Raw genomic sequence first — 17363 nt, 5'->3', positions numbered from 1 at the left:
TGATATTGCTGCAAAACTATCCTTGTCTAGACCTAACCAAAGCAAAACCAAGCAAAATGCCGCTTTCGCTTCACCTAACTATGTTTAGCAGGGTGAAACCTCAGCTATTTTTTTTCTCAGGTGCCTTTCCCTGTTTTTTTTTCTTGACCTGTTATACCGACGTGTTCACCTATTGCCTTGAATCGCGCCACATTCTTCATTTCAGAGTCATCTGCCGCCATTGCTCCTTTCAGCGCTATAGCCTGGAAGATCGCTAATCGGCATGTGTGGCGCCGCCATCATAGATTGCAGCGTCGGCCTCCAACGTGGTCGCCGAGAGGCCGAAGAACCGGAAGACGCGCTACCTGCGTCGGCCGCGCCCGGCACTGCAAGCACCAGGGCGCGCGATAATCAGCTTCCTGACGAGCACTCCAGGGTGCGCTGTCTTCGCTCTCAGATCAGCATTGGCGATGCGGCGATGCAGGTATGCGATGCACACGCATTCGGTGTTGCGCTTTCATGGTGTATAGCAAGCGCGTCGCTGTGCATGTTCAGTTGTACGACGTTATTACCTTCAGACATGCTTAGAAGTAAATCTATGACCTAAGTGACACTGAAATGAGGCACAAACCCTATTTAGGACACTGTAGTTAAGCCCAGTGTTCAAAGGGATACTGAAAGGAAATAGTATGTCCGGTTTGAGTGATAGGTTAGCGTCACCTGGTAGCCAGAAAGTTACGTAAAAGGAAGTACCCGTGGGAAGCAAAAGCAAGTACCCGTGGCTTCATCTCTGACGGAATCGCGCTGCTGCAGTGAGTGGCATAAATAACAGAGCTCTCAAGGAACTATATTTAGACGTCTCAGTGGGTAACGACCGTGGAAATCTGAAAGCAGCAGAGTGGCGAGCGCAGTCAAGAAGGTGAAATCATATTTACAACAGCGGCAAGCAGACGACAAGAGAACAGCTGTCACAAACACTGGCGATTAATGGTTCTGTACTTGTGGTCGGTGCATGAAGCAACTATTTCAATCGACCTAGTGCTTGCATAGCTTTTAAAACGCTTGGTTTTCGGTGAAGAGTTCGCTTCATGCAACCTTAAAATTTGCAGGCCTTTTTATATACTCCATGGTAATACATATAGCTTGGTTTGAAGCAGGAAGCGTTTGTAGGTTCAATTGGGCTGATAAAAAAAAAAAAAAAAGACGACAAATACGGGCTCATGTCAATTTTATTTAAATCAAGTAAACGCATCCGGCTCACGTTGTCCATCTCGCTATTCAAAATGACGACACAACCATTCGGTCTTGAACGGCCATTGTTTTGGGAGCCTCCTGTAATGACCTCTCTCCGCCGTTTAGTCCAAAGCGTGGTTTGAATGCAATATCACGCGCATGATAATTTCCTTTTCTTTCGCAGACAAATGATGCACGAGTAGTCGGCCGTCTAGAGGACGTTTATCGAAGTGGTGGAGCAGCATCGCAGCGGCTTCGGGGGTTCATCGGAAGTATCGAGCCTGTTCATAGCATTCATTGCACAGCTAACGTCGCTACTGGGACAACGACGCATCCCATTCAGGCCACAACGCGGATGAACGACACAGCAAATATGTGTGAACCACTCGGTGAGTGCCCCATATGAAGTTGACGTCTAGCGCATTCTGTTCCTCAAGCCACACTTGTTCTTATATACGCTGCTTGTGCGCTCGCCTTCAATCATGTATTTCAACAGGAAGTTGAGTAGGCCCTGAGGAAACCTACATCCATTTTTTTTTTAATCTTAAGTAGCTCCTGTTTCTGGCACAGGCGTTGGAATTGTGGCAATATATGTAAGAATTATTCGTAAAATAGTATTTAAAATCTTCCCCGCCGCATGATTCCAGCTGCCGACGGGTCCAGACCGGAAAGTACTCCGTTATGATTGTTTGGAAATAATAAAGTTGCAGCATAGATTTGTCACATTGCAATTTCGGTTGCGACAACAGCCGGTAATTAGATAGCTGAGTTTTTATTTCTGCACCTTGTACTCAATATAAATGCTCCGTTTTCACTGAAAGTACGCCCTGTCATTGAAAGGTAATGCCAGATAACTATCATCCACATTGTCGTAAAAGCCAATAAAAAAGGACAGATAAAAAATGTGCTGGGTCCCCAGCCACGTGGGGATGAGGGAGAATGAAAAAACGGACGAATGTGCATCACGCGCACCATAACACTGAAATAAATCACGTCAACATACGCCGTGAAGACTGCACAAAATTTATAATAGCTAAATAATAATAATTGGTTCACAGGAAGGGAAAGGCGCAGTATCTGTCACACTTGCTATGTGGACACCTGAACCGCGCCGTAAAGGAAGGGAGGAAGGTAGGAGTGAAGGTGGAAAGAGAGAAAGGGGAGCCGTAGTGGAGGGCTACGGAGTAATTTCGATCACCTGTGGATCTTTAACGTGCGCTGACATCGCACAGCACACGGACGCCACTTCGTTTCGCCTCCATCGAAACGCAGCCACCGTGGTCGGGTTCGAACTCGGGAACTCCGGACAGTAGTCGGGCGTCTTACCACTGCACCACCCCGGCGGGGCTTATAATGACTAAACTAAGAGCTAAATGGCAGGCTTCATGGGATAATGAAACAAATAACAAGCTACACTTAGTAAAACCTATAGTTCAAGAATGGAAGTCATGGAGTCATAAAGAGCTCTTTTTTGAAGTGATGCTGTGTCACCTCCGCATTGGACATAAACATCTCACTCACAACTTCATACTCAACGGACAAGAAAAACCTACATGTGAGACATGAAATGAACAACTGACAGTAAACCACGTTTTAATATCATGCACGAAATATGAGGAAGTCAGGAGGAAGCATTTTTTTTTTGTGTTTCTATAATGAACATATTCCATTTCGTCCAAATCTTTTGCTAATTTCTTTTATTTTTTATTTTTTTTAAAGAAGTAAAGCTAATAAAGACTATGAGCTATTTTTAAGAACTGCTTTACCCTGAGTTTGGTGCATGATGGCCTTAAATTAGTTGCCTATGTGCCACAAAACCCAACAGAACACAACACTCATTTTGCCTTTGGTGTCCACTTCAGGCCCTTGTGCTTCAGCCCACGCCAACAGTTTTGTCAGCTGTAGGAAACGTGTATAGTGGGGGAGTGTGAAATGTTCATTTTGAAAGCATCTAACTGAGCAAATTTACCGGCAAGCGTTGAAGTAGCTGTTCTGCAGAAAATTCGCCGTTGTGAGAGAAAACTCGTGAGAGCACTGATTCGCTGATGGGCTGTGCGACGTAATGAGACCACGTACTACAACAGAGTTGGCAGGAGCAGCAAACTCTGGTTGCTCACTCGAATTGGGATAGGAATCATCCTTCCGAGGCTCTCGGATGCGATTCAGGCTCGCTATTCTCGGAGCTCGCTTGGGCACGTTCTTACGTTTGGTTAAAGCGGGCGCTAGAACGTGGGTTCCTGCTGCTTTTTTCAAACAGCTATAAATTCGCCCAGAGTGTGGATAGTGTTGTACTGATTATCCCAGCTAAATAATAAAACGTCACACTCGACAGAGAACGCAGAAGCAGGCCCAATTTTGGCTGGCCTTTTCCATTTTGAACTCGGCTATGTCTTCGTGTAACGAGTGTATACCTTGATAAGGCATTCGTTACATCCATTCCCATTTTCTAAGGCCATCGCTACAGCATCCCTAATAGCCTATGTTGTTTGGGACCATAAGTCCCATAAATCGAACCATACCAAACCAAACACCGATTTATGTGCTAGATGTACAGGTGCGGACATAAATAAACGGAGCATGTTTTTCTGTTCAAATTAAAATCACGCTTCCTTCACTGGAGATATGAAAACTGAGTGTCCAAGCGAAAGGTCACTGGCTTCTAGTAACGGTTCGCGCATACCACGACTGCCAATTTCAATTATGCAACGCGTGAAAAATCTTAGAAAGAAATAGCGTGCTTGGTTTACTTTTGTCTGCACCGGTACATTAAGCAGCATGTTCAGCGAAACGAATGGAAATGACGTGGAGACAAGGCTTGGCCCAGCAGAGTCGGCAACCCGCACCTTATCTGAAAAGCTGAGCATTCGGCGCTGGCGAAATTTGACTTGCGAGCATTGAATGTAGCGGTTCTTTCAACTCGGCAGCGTTAAGGGTATCACTTTACAGAGCGAAAAATCAGGAGCGCGCCTCCGGCAGGCGGTAGTCGCAGGTGGCGGTGAAAACGTTTATTGCATATTGGTAGGTTTGACGCGGTGACATTCCTGGCCATTGATTGGTCTGTGGGGCTTGTGAAGCAGTTCAACCTCACAGCCTCAATCCATGCAACCTTTAGGCCACGCATGAAGTGACGTTCGGATGGCTTATTCATACTTGTTTTGGGCTCGGTATCACTTGATATGATAGCTGAAGACAGTAACTAGGTATGCTTGGATACTATGGTAAATGAGTCATCGTCATCATCAGCCGGACTATACCCACTGCAGGGCGAAGTCCTGCAGTTGGTATAGTTTGGTATGAATGAGTATGGGGGGTGCAATAAAACAAGGAACATATTTGAGTACAGCAATGAATAACCGAGTAGTAAAAGTGCGTCAACGATAACGTAAATCCCAAGGTGGAGTCTCAAACTGGCACCACTAACGCGGTCGTGCCATACCCTCAAAAGAAGACCTTGTGTGAGGCGAAAATTATCCGCGGCGAAATATGTCTGCGCAGAAGAGAAACGCTTCCGTCATCCACGCGCCGCGAGGTCGATGAAACATGCCTTCACCGCAGATACCGTTCAAAGAACAGCCAAAGCATCGAGGGCTAGTCGAACGATGGTTGCGCAAGAAAATGCAGGTTGGCTCTAACCCCACATACGCACAAAGATGTCTTTCATACGTTCTTCACCTCAGTGTAACGCATGGCTAAAGAAAATAATTCCGAGAGCACTGCAGAAACTGCAGTGAAGAAATGCGAAAGCTTGAGCGTTGCTGCTGCACACGGTACATCGCGTGTTCCCTGTCGAACACTACCAGCGTTCCGTGTAACGCATCGAAGTTCACTGGCGTTCTATAATTGGTTTACAGTAAATGAAAGGCTCAGTATCTGTCACTAGCGGAATATCTTTGACTTCTCGCGGATAAATCTCGACGACGCGAGATTTTGACACTCAAAGCACACTTATGATCTCTATCACGCATATATTAGGCTCATTAAGTCGGAAACATATCCACTTCTGGTTGGCGTGACGTCACATTCCTTGGTCATCGACATTAATTGTATAGCTACTTCGACGTCCGATTGATATTATTTTTACATATTTTGTTGTAATCAATCATCCTATTAGCCTAATTTTTTTCTGCAGCCTCCTCTCATCACCCTCTCTTAGCCACAACCATTCGTTTGATCCTAACTCTAAGATCGGCACAACGGCTACGGACACGCTCTGTACCCGCGACCTTGCCGGCATAGCCTAGTGACAGGTCGTATTAATAAATGAAAAGCTGCACTCAATTTTCCCATTACAGATTATCATAACCATCGGCCAATTTTCTCAAATTTCAGTTGGCTGTATTTATTACACTCCTGCATTGTTCAAAATTAGCATAGGGTAGCCTTCCTTTCAATATGGCACCGAGTTTCGACCGAGTTTCTAACGCCTTGCCGCTTAAGGACCTCGTTCACCGACAATCCCAGTGTCGGCGTTGGTGTCGTGAACGAAAAATCACGAGTGCGCTTCTGGCAAGTAACATGACTGAGAACCGGTTGGTCGACAGGTGGTTGTGTCACGACACCCCACGAAAAGACCAAAGAGGCAGGAGCTGCTCATTTTGGCAGCACAAGTGAGATGGAAGAGCGAGTTTAAAATCGAACCCAGGACCCTTGGGTCCCGAGTAAGATACGCGTTCGTACCCCTTGTTTAAATAAAGCAGGCCTTTATATCCATGTCGAGTAGTCATTCACATAATGTGTGTCATCTATATGCTTCCTTCACTTGGAATGGATTCCCTGTTTCGCACACAGGTCAAAGAAATAAAGAAAATATTTAACAAAGCATCGCGTTACAGAAAGTACAGCCGCCCTGATTTTTAACAATATAGCGCGAGCATCGACCAAACTGCTGGTCAGCGCCTTACAACGGCGATAAGCGTGCAACACGGCGAGAGTTGGTGCATGCGCAAGAATGTGGAACGTCGCAAACAGATATTGTGGCAGGGCGTGTGTCTTTGTGATCTGAACAGTGTAGCAGATGACGCTCTCCCTTTGTGCGCGTGCGCGAACTCTCGCCGTGTTGCACGCTTATCGCCGTTATATGGCGCTGAGCAGCAGTTTGGTCGACGCTCGCGCTATATTGTTAAAAATCAGGGCGGCTGTACAGTAATCGCACTTTGTCACTCTGAGCTCTCACGAAAAGCGCACACACTTTCTATCTGACACGGGCACGCGCTCAGTTCTTACACCACCACCCTCTCGAAGCCTCTCAAAGCTCCACCACTATAGGGGCATGAAGGGGGAAAAGTAACTCGCGGGAATAAAAGAAATAAATCAAGTCTCTAACATGCGGTAGCTTACAACTGCATGTCAATGAACACGTGTGAGATAACAAAGGCACACATAATGAGATTAGCGATTAAGCTAGTAGCAAGCATTCACACGAACGAGGATCCTCAAGGGGACCCGCAGATGGGAGCCATCAAATATGGACGAAGCCTAAGCGTCCCCAGTTCTTTATTACTAAATCAGCTTAACTCGTTTGTTTGGTTGCAGCTGGAGCGCCTGAAGACGAGGGATACATCACGAAAGAACGAATCTGGTAAGTGTCTGGATCAGTTCATGGCATTTCAGCTGTAACCGAGTGTTGTTAATTATTATACATGATCACATTTTTTAAATCCCTATATGCCCGATTAGCAGTGGAACCTAGTGTCGGCGTGCGACCGCAAAGGCGCTAACGAACGACCTGGCGATGGCGTTGACCGCAAAAAGCGGTTACAAATTAGACGGTATCTGTTCACAGTGTAATCATCGTTTACACATAGCGATAGTTAGTAATAGGGGTTTTTAGAGACGTCATATGTTGAGACTTTACATGCTAAGTCGAAAGTGTTATTTAACACATTACCACTGGAACCCGGTGTCGACACTGGCCGGAAAAGTCTCCACAAATTATTCAACGGCTATGCACATTGGAAACGTGGTGTAAACATTGTGATAGTGACGCCATTCTGGATATCATAGGCTGTGACAAGCTAAGGCGGAAGACTTTGTCAATGGACATATGCACTGCCCACATTGTGTAACCCGTGATAGTTGCATGATAGGTAGCTACGACGTCATTTCTTGTATATTTCCGCCGATTAAAGATGGATTAAGTTTCATTAGGGTGGCGGTTTTAGGTGGATTGAGTCGGGTTTCAGTTGGATTAGGATGAATTCTTATTGATTTCTGTGGATCACGACTGAGTTCTGGTTTCTTCCTTTAAACTAAAGTACGCCTTCGGAGGAAACATTGCAATAAACATGCAATAGGCAGCGAGAGAGAGAGAGATATATATTTTAATGGCAACAGGAGATGTCTGCCTGGTGGTAAGCCTAGCATGCTACTCCTGATGAGGGTTGAGGGATGAGGGTGACAGATTGTGGGAGGGGAAGGGGAAATAAATGAGAAAAAAAAAGAGAATCGGTGTCGCACAATTTCACACGCACATAAGCACACACAGATGAGTTTTAAAGGGTATTGATCAACCCTGTGTCCTTAAGAAAAGTTAACTTTCACACGCACATAATCACACACAGATGAGTTTTAAAGGGTATTAATCAACCCTGTGTCCTTCAGAAAAGTTAGTAAAGCCTTGGTAGCCCTCGCAGCAGACGATCCGTCGCACCAAGGACCCAGGACATGTTCAAGGCGCAAGGTTGTTTCTTTAGGTAAGCTTAAATTATTGCGCAGTGTCCTGCGATGTGCAGTAAACCGTTGACAGGAGGTTACCAAATGTTCAAAATTTTCACACACATCACATGTAGAGCACAGAGGCCTGCTCGCTATGCCTATTTTATGTAGGAAGTAGTTTGTGTATGACACATTTAAGCGGATTCTGTGTAGACAGTTTCGATGCCACCTGTTCAAATTGTGAGGAATTCGAAAGACGCAAGTGGGATCTATTCGGTGTAGAGGTCGATATTGATGGTTCGGGTCACACCACAGAGAGCGTTGCAATCGCCACGATTCAGTTGCTACAAGTCTTGCTGCATCTCTTCGTGAGAATGGTATTGAAATTGTCCTTGTGGAATCTTTTAGTTCTTTTGCAGCGGCGTCTGCGAGGTCGTTGCCCGCGATGCCGCAGTGAGCAGGTAACCACTGTAGCACAATGCTGTGACTCAGGTCATAAGCCTCTGTGTGTAGCTTATTTATGTCAATGACGAGCTCTTCCTGAATCCTTGATGATTTAAGCAATTGTAGTGCAGCGCGACAATCGCTGAAGATAACCCATGCTGCAGGGCGTTGTTGTAGAATATATATAATTGCTTCTCTCAGAGCTGTTAACTCAGTAGCCACAGCTGAAGTGCGATGACTGAGTGTTGCCGAGATTGTGGTGTGCATTGATGGTATCCGCACGCCGATGGATGAAGAAATAGCTGTGACAGAGCCATCAGTATAGATGTGGCAATGATGACTGTAGCGTGCACAGATGTGCTCAAGGGCGAAGTATTTAAGTGCGGGTCCTGGGGTGTGGGCTTTTCTTTTGATGCCAGGTATAGTTGTCGAAATTTGCCATGAAGCAAACCTCCATGGTGGGAAAGATGAGAGTACTGCACGTTGATATTGCGCAGGCAGTAGATTGGAGAGTGATGTCATGCTTTGCTCTAAAAACGGGTGGGTAGGTTCACGTGCAAAGCGCAGCTGGGCGCGAAGCAGCTCCTGCGGTATCAGCACGGCTACAGATAGACGTCTGCTCTCCGCCAGAGTGCCCACTGTGGAAGTGTTTTTTGGAAGACCAAGGCACACTCTTAAAGCTTTGGCCTGCATGGCTTCAAGTAGTTTAATGCTTGACTGCGAGAGGCCTTGAAGAACAGGGAGGCTATAACGCAGAAGACCTTCACAAAGTGCTCCATAAAGCCGTAATAAGGAATCGGTAGAGCAGCCTCTTCTGGTCGTTGAGAGCATACGGAATATAGATACGTATGAAGAGAGTTTGGTCATGCCCACCATTTAGTGGGGCATGGCCTAAGAATGTGCCCACCGAATGGCAGGCAGTGGAAGAAATTTGGCTGCTGTTGGCTGTGGTAGCCCAGGTTGGTCGCCGGCCAGAAAAGTTATTCAATAGGCAGCGAGATACTAGATGCAAAGGTCTAGGGATCACCGAGAAGGAATATACTTGAATTGAAGACAGGCATAGATCTATTGTTCGAAAAATGCTACATGTAACTTAAGCGACAGGAAGCGCGCAGAGGGGGTCAGGAAAAAAACGCGAGTTTAAATCAAGAAAAGGGCACACAATATGAACGCAAGATAACCGTTGGTCGCTGAGGGTGACAGACTAGGTTCCATGGGAAGGCAAGCGTATCAATTGGCAGCGCGGTTGAGATTGGGAAGTTTATGTTAGGTACAACAGGCAAAAGAACGGGTTGTCGGGAAAGAAATGGGAGCGGTCTTTGCCTCGCAAGTGGTGAAGTCTGGCTTATAATGGGGGTAACTAGATTACAATAGATTAAATTGCATTACGACTGATCTCATTAGATTAACGTGCATTAAACCAGATTGCGTGGACTAAAAAAAGTGGTTCTGATGGATTGCGGTGGAACAAAAATAGTGATTTTGCCTTCGCATAAAGCACGTAATCAAGTACTATTAAGTGTCTTCCTCATTTATTTTTTCTTTTTTTTCATACTAGCCGTGGGAAGTCTCGCCGCCAGCCGCGCAGTTTGGACGACGACCATCACTCATGGTTCAGGCTCGCTGGCCGTCGACGCAGTGAGCACCAGGCGATGACAGTTGCGCCGTGGGTATCCATCGAAACTCTGCACGGCACAAGAGGCGCACCCTGTGCGCTGGTTGCGTTGGAAGTCACTCCACCAACCGTGTACTGCGAGAGCTTGTTTTTCGAAGTTTCGACGGCCGAGCTTTTAATACTTTCGGCTGCTCATTCGGAGCTTCCCCGTAACCAGGTAGGGCTATATACGCAGCTTTCCTTCAGTATCAGTTTCATTCTGCGCCGTGAAAAAACTGGGTGCCTATATTAGTCATGTGCATCGGCACTGGTCATTAAGCAATACTGAGAAGTCAAGAGAGGCTTGCTTCAAGCGTCTTCCATATCAACTGACAAGTAAGCGATATGAGTTGCAGGCAATTCGGGATTGAGTTCGATTGCTTAAGCGTATGAACAGCAATTCAGCAACAAGCGGGCCTAAAACCCTCAAAACTGAGTAAAACAGCAGGAATTGCTGAGAGAATCGAATTCGATAAATTCACTGCATTGTCAAAATGAGTTTACTTACCTTTTGACAATGCAGCGAATTTTTACCGCGTGACACTTAGCAGCGTTAAATGAGTTTACTTACCTTTAACGCTGCTAAGTGTCACCCGGTAAAAATGGTAAGATTTGATGTAAGCGTACTGACTGAATGTCGAAAGCTTGGAAGCTTGTGGGCCTTTTCGAAGCGAAAGCTTCACTACGCTATAAAACGACCAAGGGCAACCTTTCCGGCCACTTGACCGTCAAAAAGGAGTTAAGTTGGCCTGATTAAGTGTACGTGTCCACCATTCCGTGGTGTCAACCCAAAAGGATACTACAACCTCCTTTGCCCACATTATATCTTAAGAGAAGATGCGGGGCTAAACCATGCAACTTTCACCAAAAAACGTATTTTTAAAATTTTGTCTGTTATTGTGCAGGTGTTAAACTTCACACAGTTTGATTGTATTAGCGTAGTCGAAAAGTTAATTTTTGCAACATGGGGTGCACTCACCACTGAAAGCGCCATGAAAGCGGAAAGTATCTCAAGTTAGAATGCTTGATTTTAGCGCTCTCTAGCTAAAAAGGACCTTCCAACGAGGGTACCCCAGACAGCTAAAAATAAAAACAAAAATAGAAAATTAGGGCACCACTGGGAGCCTGGCTAACCAAAGTACTCGACAAAATTGAGACAGAATATGAAGCCTAGACGAAGAGGCCAGCCCAGGAAGCAGCTAAGGAAAACATTTCACGGGCGCAGACAAGGCCGCTAACAGTTTTAAAGCTGAAAAAAAAAAAAAAAAAAGGAAAGGCCCTCTTGAAGTAATCTCCACAGAGCAGTGTATTGTTGAAAAAGGCGGCCCAAACTTATGTTCCAGACCCCCTTTGATTAATTTAGGTGCTAAATTTGGATAGCTTATTCCTAAACTAATTTTTCTTCGCACGTTTTGCAAGAGCCCAGCCGTTAACAAAATTACCATTTCCAACCTATTTAGCCAAAGACGGTTCAAGATTGTTTCTGGACTAACATTTTGTTGGAAACAAGATATTTTTGGTTTCCTAATTATTCTCCAAGAAGAAATGTGTGAAATATGTGACAACATAAAAAATAAAGTTCGGTTACAAAGTGCTGATATATGTCATAAATGTCAAAAAAGTCATAAAGGACCCACAGTTGCTGTTATTCTGCGCAATGATCTGCCTAAAATTTGACGTGAAATCATATTATATATTTGTTGCACTCTTTTTTTCTGACACGCTCGAAACGATGCGAAGTCAGCGGCGTCTTTTAGACCGCGAACAAGTTGTGTACGCTGTCTCGTAGAATTTATGTAGCATGCGCTGCTCCCCACAAGACTGATGCCTTGCGCAAGGACGTCCCTACAGCCCATGTTGCTTTTCAATGTTCCGCCACATTTGCGACGTCACGCAGCACCACGCCAGGAAACAATACACCAATAGACCTGCTGGTGCATGTTAGGGAGCCTATACATGCTGCGCCTAGCTTATAAAATAGACGCAACAGATCGACGTGACTGGCTACTCACTCTTGAAGTTGTGGGTGGCTTATGACCGCCCGGAGCAGTTGGCTAAGTAACGTTCTTATGCAGGTACGGCGTCATTCCGGAGGGCTGCGAGTGCGGGCAGCGGCTTGACATCGCCGGGCGGAACACCTCTGGCCCGAGTGCGAGCGCTGTCTGGAGTTGGGCCGGTGCAATTTAGAGTTTGAATTGCCCTTCTCGAAGTTGCTGCGTTAGGGCGACCGCGTCGGGGTGCAGGCCGCTGTGTTTTCGGTACGACGTCAGGGACAGCCAGCAACATCTCCGAGCAGCGGTCGCGGTCACTCGCGGTCAAGTGTCCGCTCTGGGTGAACCTCTTCAACCGACGTACAGGAAGAGGAACTCGCCCCCCACTTCGCCGCTTACAGCGAAGTAATTGTCAGTTAATTATCATGAACGTATTATTAAAAACAACGTATTCGAAATATTGAAGTTATTTCTTCGCACCAGCAGCTCCTAATCGGCGAGAAGTGTTTGGCTGGCGAAATGTCGAACCATCGGAAGACGGTAACGGCCGCATAGCGTTGAATTTTTACTGGGAACGCTGTACTGACATGGCCAGTAACTGCTGCACTTACCATTGCGTTTCTTGGTCAAGTTCGACTTTGTGTCGCTTCCATTGCGCGCAAGGTGCGCTTTTTTGTACATTTCGTACGATGGGCGCGTGAATATAATTTCCAGTGCTGAAACATTTAAGGTAAGCAGGTAAGGCATTGTAACTGTTTTAATTAGGCGAGCGGTCAATATTCGTTTGTAATTTCGATGAGCTCAGCCTGTGAGCTCATAGAAAGTGATATAAAAACAGCAAGGAAGTGACACGTTTCTCAAACCCGAAATTTGGCTATGCGCGATCTTGTACGCGCGGAGCCACTTAGGTGGCTCTGCGAAGGTGGGGAAGGGTGATGTTCAATGTTTTCTGTGAGCGCCAGCTGAGAGCCCTAAAAAAGTATTGGCAAGTTAGTCAACGACATTGAAAGACACACACGCCATTTTTTCAATTTAATGCCACGCATCAACTAGTTGGTTTACAGGAAGGGAAAGACGCAGTATCTGTCACACTTGTTTCTGTGGGCACATGAACCGCGCCGTAAGGGAAGGGAGGAAGGTGGGAGTGAAGTGGAGAGAGAGAAGAGCCGTAGTGGAGGGCTTTCGCTTTCACTGAAACGCAACCGCCGAGGTCGGGTTCGAACCCGGGTACTCCGGCACAGTAGTCGGGCATCTTACCACTGCATATCTACCGATTGTTACTTTAGAAACCATGAATGCCGTGAATTAGGGGTTGTCATCCGAACCCCAGGTGAAATGCATTGGCCGTGGGACCTCAAATAAGAAAGGCGCGATAACTTTCGAACAGGCCCCCTCCCAACCCAGTCGGATATGCTTAGTGTTGCGAGAAAGTAGAGGTTAGTGGAGCAAACTTGTATGTATTCAAACTAAGACTAGCGTAGTGCGATGTATGAATGCCCCGTAGATACGAGAAAAGACCAGCAGCGCAAAATCACGATCGATGTGGTTTGGTTTGTAGGGTTTAACGTCCCAAAGCGACTCAGGCTATGAGAGGCGCCGTAGTGGAGGACTCCGGAAATTACGACCACTTGGGGTTTCTTAACGGGCACTGACATTGCACAGCACACGGGCGCCTTCCTTTTCGCCTCCACCGAAAAGCGGCCGCCGAGGCCGGCAGATGCTAGCCGGAACAGCCCGCTTTCTTCGTCTCTTCTGTAGTTTTCTCTCTTGCGGAGCCACCATACCGAGCAAACCCAAACACGCGGCCGGGATTCGATCCCGCGTCCTTGGGCACAGTAGTCAAGCACGATCGAGGGCGACGGCAGAGACATAGGTATTGGCGAGCTGACAAAGAAACGCTGCTCCACGTGTCGAAGACGCCTCACAAAATATATCTAGCGAAGTTGGTTTGCACTAGAAATGGGAAATAGGCATAATGAGAAAACTGGAATTGAGTTGGTAGCCTGCCGTCTCGAAGCTAATACTAACAAAGCAAACTCTAAAGGACGCTGCAGCGTAAAGCTCCCAATTAGTATAGGCCAATGGGGGATTCTTTAGCCATTGCTAATATCGTACACAATACGGGTACTTTTTTTACGTTTCAGCTCTAGCAATGTGGGGTCTCTGTGGCCCGAAACATAACAGCATGGGTTGAGTGGCTCGATGCGAATGCCACTTGGATATAAAAGCGACTTGGGAGGGAAATGAATGTTTATTTTTTAGAAAGTGTAAGGTAGAGGATCTCTTTATTGAAAAAACAGATTAGACGGCTCTCTGTTGCTATTCTTCGCGGGGACGGGAACTGGGGAGAAAGAGAAAACGAGAGGATAGTAAAATATATTTCCGAAAAAAAAAATGCATGGCAAATAAAAAATTTGAGGTAATTGAGTTTGGGGAAAGGAGCATTAAAGTAAGAACCGAGAGAATAAAAGTGGCACTCGGAATTCTACTAATGACATTACGAAGTTGTCTGCATGGGGAGCGGGCTATGGTGACAAATATGGTGATCCTATGGTTTATAGGATTAACGAAACAAGACCCACGCAGGCTAAGGAGGAGAAAGGCCGTGTTCCGCTGTTCATCCCCTCTTCATATCTCGCTGTAGCGTTCCAATGCAATCCCACAAGTCGATTCAGTAAAATACTTTGGAATGATTTACAACTCAAATATAGACTGGCGCCCATAAAGTGCATACGCTTAAAGGCGCGCATGTCCTTGGTAGTTTGGTGTGACTTGCTTCCTAGCTCGGACAGCTCTCGCACGAAAGCGCGAAAGAGCATCCTATATCGAGTGAACATGTGCGAGCAGCTGCGTATACACGAAAACGCAGCGGGTCAGTGGGGTCGCCTCCAGCCACGGGCTAGCGGCCATGTAGTACGTCTCTCCTTCGACCTGCTCTGAACACAAAATGACTGTTTTACAATTCAATTGGCAGGTTGGTAAGAGCAGTCCAGAAAAAAATCGGTATCTGTCGCGACTTTGACCTTTTCTACAAAACGTATGGATGACCGACACTTAATTTGGTTGCATTCAATTTTTTTTTTCTCGAAGGGGCACACTACAACCATTGTTTGAGAGAGACGTGCTACACTTGTAGGCGGGGATACTGGATTTAAATTTTTACGTGTAAGCTACTCACTGTCCTAATATTTTTATGCGCTTTAGATCCTGTTCCTGGAATGATTAGCTTAACTTTTGCAACGAAGCTGGATCTTCTCTGTTAATATTTGGTTTAAGAATAAGTTGCCATAGACTGTTCACTGATCCTCTGCTGTCGAAAAGTTCGTTCTCAATCATTTCTATACAGTCTCAGTTAACACTATGCGACCGAATGCTGTTTCCTACTTAGGCCTCAAGCTCCCAGGAAGTGAAGAATTTGCCTGCCAATATATTAAATGGTCTTGTACATAAGTATGTATACAACTTTTACATATACGCCAGTTTCACAGATGTATGTATAACTTTATTAGAGAGCCGGCAAACGACGGGTTAAAGCGTCGTGACGCTGGCCAAGCGTCTACCCGGGGTTAAGCCCTACTCTGCACTACCTCATTTGGCCCGTTTGTGATGGATTGTGAGGCTTGTGCTTTTCGAGCGCACCCCGGGCCTGCTGGACGGCCCATAGTTGAATGTCCTTGTCTGTATTCTGCACAGCACTCTGAAGTTCCGGCGGGTATGTCTTGGATGCAGCTTCGGTCGGGAACCTGGCATAGTCCCACATGACGTGCAATTGGTCCGCCGGACCCACTTGACATACACTGCACATATCACTCGTGTAGATGTCTGGGTGGAGGACGTGTAGCATTGCCAGGGCTAGGAGTGACCCGGTTTGCATTTGCCTTAGGATGACCGCCTCCTCCCGACTAAGTGCCGGGTGAGGCGGCGGCATTGGCCGTCGAGCTAGGCGGTAAAATTTTGTCGCTTCCTCGTAACTGGTCATTCGGTCTTTTGTTTCGAACCACCATTCGGAATGGTCCCTCTCGGGGGCGCGGAAGGTAAGCGCTCGCGCCGCCGAATGGGCCGTCTCGTTGTGATTCGGTGAGGATGCACAATCTCCCGCGTGCGCCGGGAACCACTTGATGCGGATAGTGTTGCTGCGGTCTTGAAGCTGGAGCTTACTGATGATGGCGGCCACCGGCGCGCACACTCGCCCCCTTGGCAAAGTTGCGCACAGCGTTCCTCGAGTCTGAGCACGGTGCGACACTCGGCCTCCGAGATCGCCAGAGCGATGGCCTTGATTGTGCCCGTATTTTGTCGCTTAGTTTCCTGTGGTTATGATGGTCTTGCCAAAGGTTCCCTGCAACGCCGCCCAAGTTAACTTGCTTACAGCTTTTCTCTTTTGACAGCGCTCGAAGGCTCGAAATACAGTGTTCTGAGCAGTCTCGATTTCTCATTCCTCCGCACGCGCGAAGAAATGTTTCCACTCGGTTCCTAGGTGTTGTGGAATGTTGTACCTAACAAGATAGCTGAAATCCAGTTGTTGGTGTGCCTTTTATTCCCAAGTTCTAAACATGGCGCACTTGATAGTCGCACACATGCAACTTTTTCCAGCATGCTTACCATTTACACCATGATTCTCTCGTTGCAGGAGCGGAATTTCAACATTTGCAATTCCCCTGTGGTGTTCGGTTGTGCAGTTCATGACAGTCCGAGGTGTCTGCGACAACTTTACGCTGTAGCATACCAAGACTGAAGATTTATCACGATCAGGGTTCCCTTCCGAGCCTTCGAGAGTCGCCTGGCGAAACTCAGTTTGCTTGATCCCTTTCTCCTTTCCTGCATGCAGTTTGATTCGTATCCACTTCGCTAGATTAGAGCTTTTTCTTACTGCTACTGGGGTAAGTGGCGAGAGGGATATTTTGAAGCTAGTTCGAGATTGCACAGTGTTTACATGACCCCAAGCAGATCCTTTTTTTCGTTATAATTCTCTTAAGTTAACTCTAGATTTATTCAAAGATCGATCAGCTTGTTCATGTGTGTCCGCTGTTCGAATCTGCAGTGTACGCAGGCCATACCCTCACTGGGAAATACTGTGCTACTTCGTCGTCTTTCACTTGTCTCTGTCTATCAAGTAGCGCAGTATTCCCCAGTATGATCAACCAACTGGCCCCCGTGTTTGCAATTGTTGGCCATACCCCCAGTGTGGGCATGAGTCACCCAGATAAAGGTGAACTAAACATCACCCTCTCATCGCACCGTGTAAATTCTTTCGGAACGCAGAACACGCATTGGCATGCGAGAACCAGAACTGGACACAGTTCGTTGCTTTGCACAACATGATTTCACACTTTCTACTTTTCGCCGGTTTTTAGTCCCTCCGCGCATGGATAGAACTTCGGGTGCCCGGAACGTAGACCCCGTCTCTCGCG

General features: G+C 46.6%; 1 long non-coding RNA gene across 1 annotated transcript; it reads left to right on the top strand.

Annotated features, from left to right (window-relative positions):
* Positions 1 to 1389: 1389 nt before the first annotated feature.
* On the top strand, positions 1390 to 12374 carry LOC146198009 (uncharacterized). The gene is made up of 4 exons (XR_014704708.1): positions 1390 to 1601; positions 6745 to 6790; positions 9869 to 9976; positions 12040 to 12374. It is a non-coding gene; the product is annotated as an uncharacterized LOC146198009 (long non-coding RNA).
* Positions 12375 to 17363: the final 4989 nt, after the last annotated feature.

The sequence above is a fragment of the Amblyomma maculatum genome, chromosome 2 (assembly GCF_055883805.1).
Source record: "Amblyomma maculatum isolate TAMU_Amacu chromosome 2, ASM5588380v1, whole genome shotgun sequence".
Lineage (NCBI taxonomy): Eukaryota > Metazoa > Arthropoda > Arachnida > Ixodida > Ixodidae > Amblyomma > Amblyomma maculatum.
The sequence above is the reverse complement of the archived record's forward strand: the minus strand, read 5'-3'. Positions and strand labels throughout refer to the sequence as shown.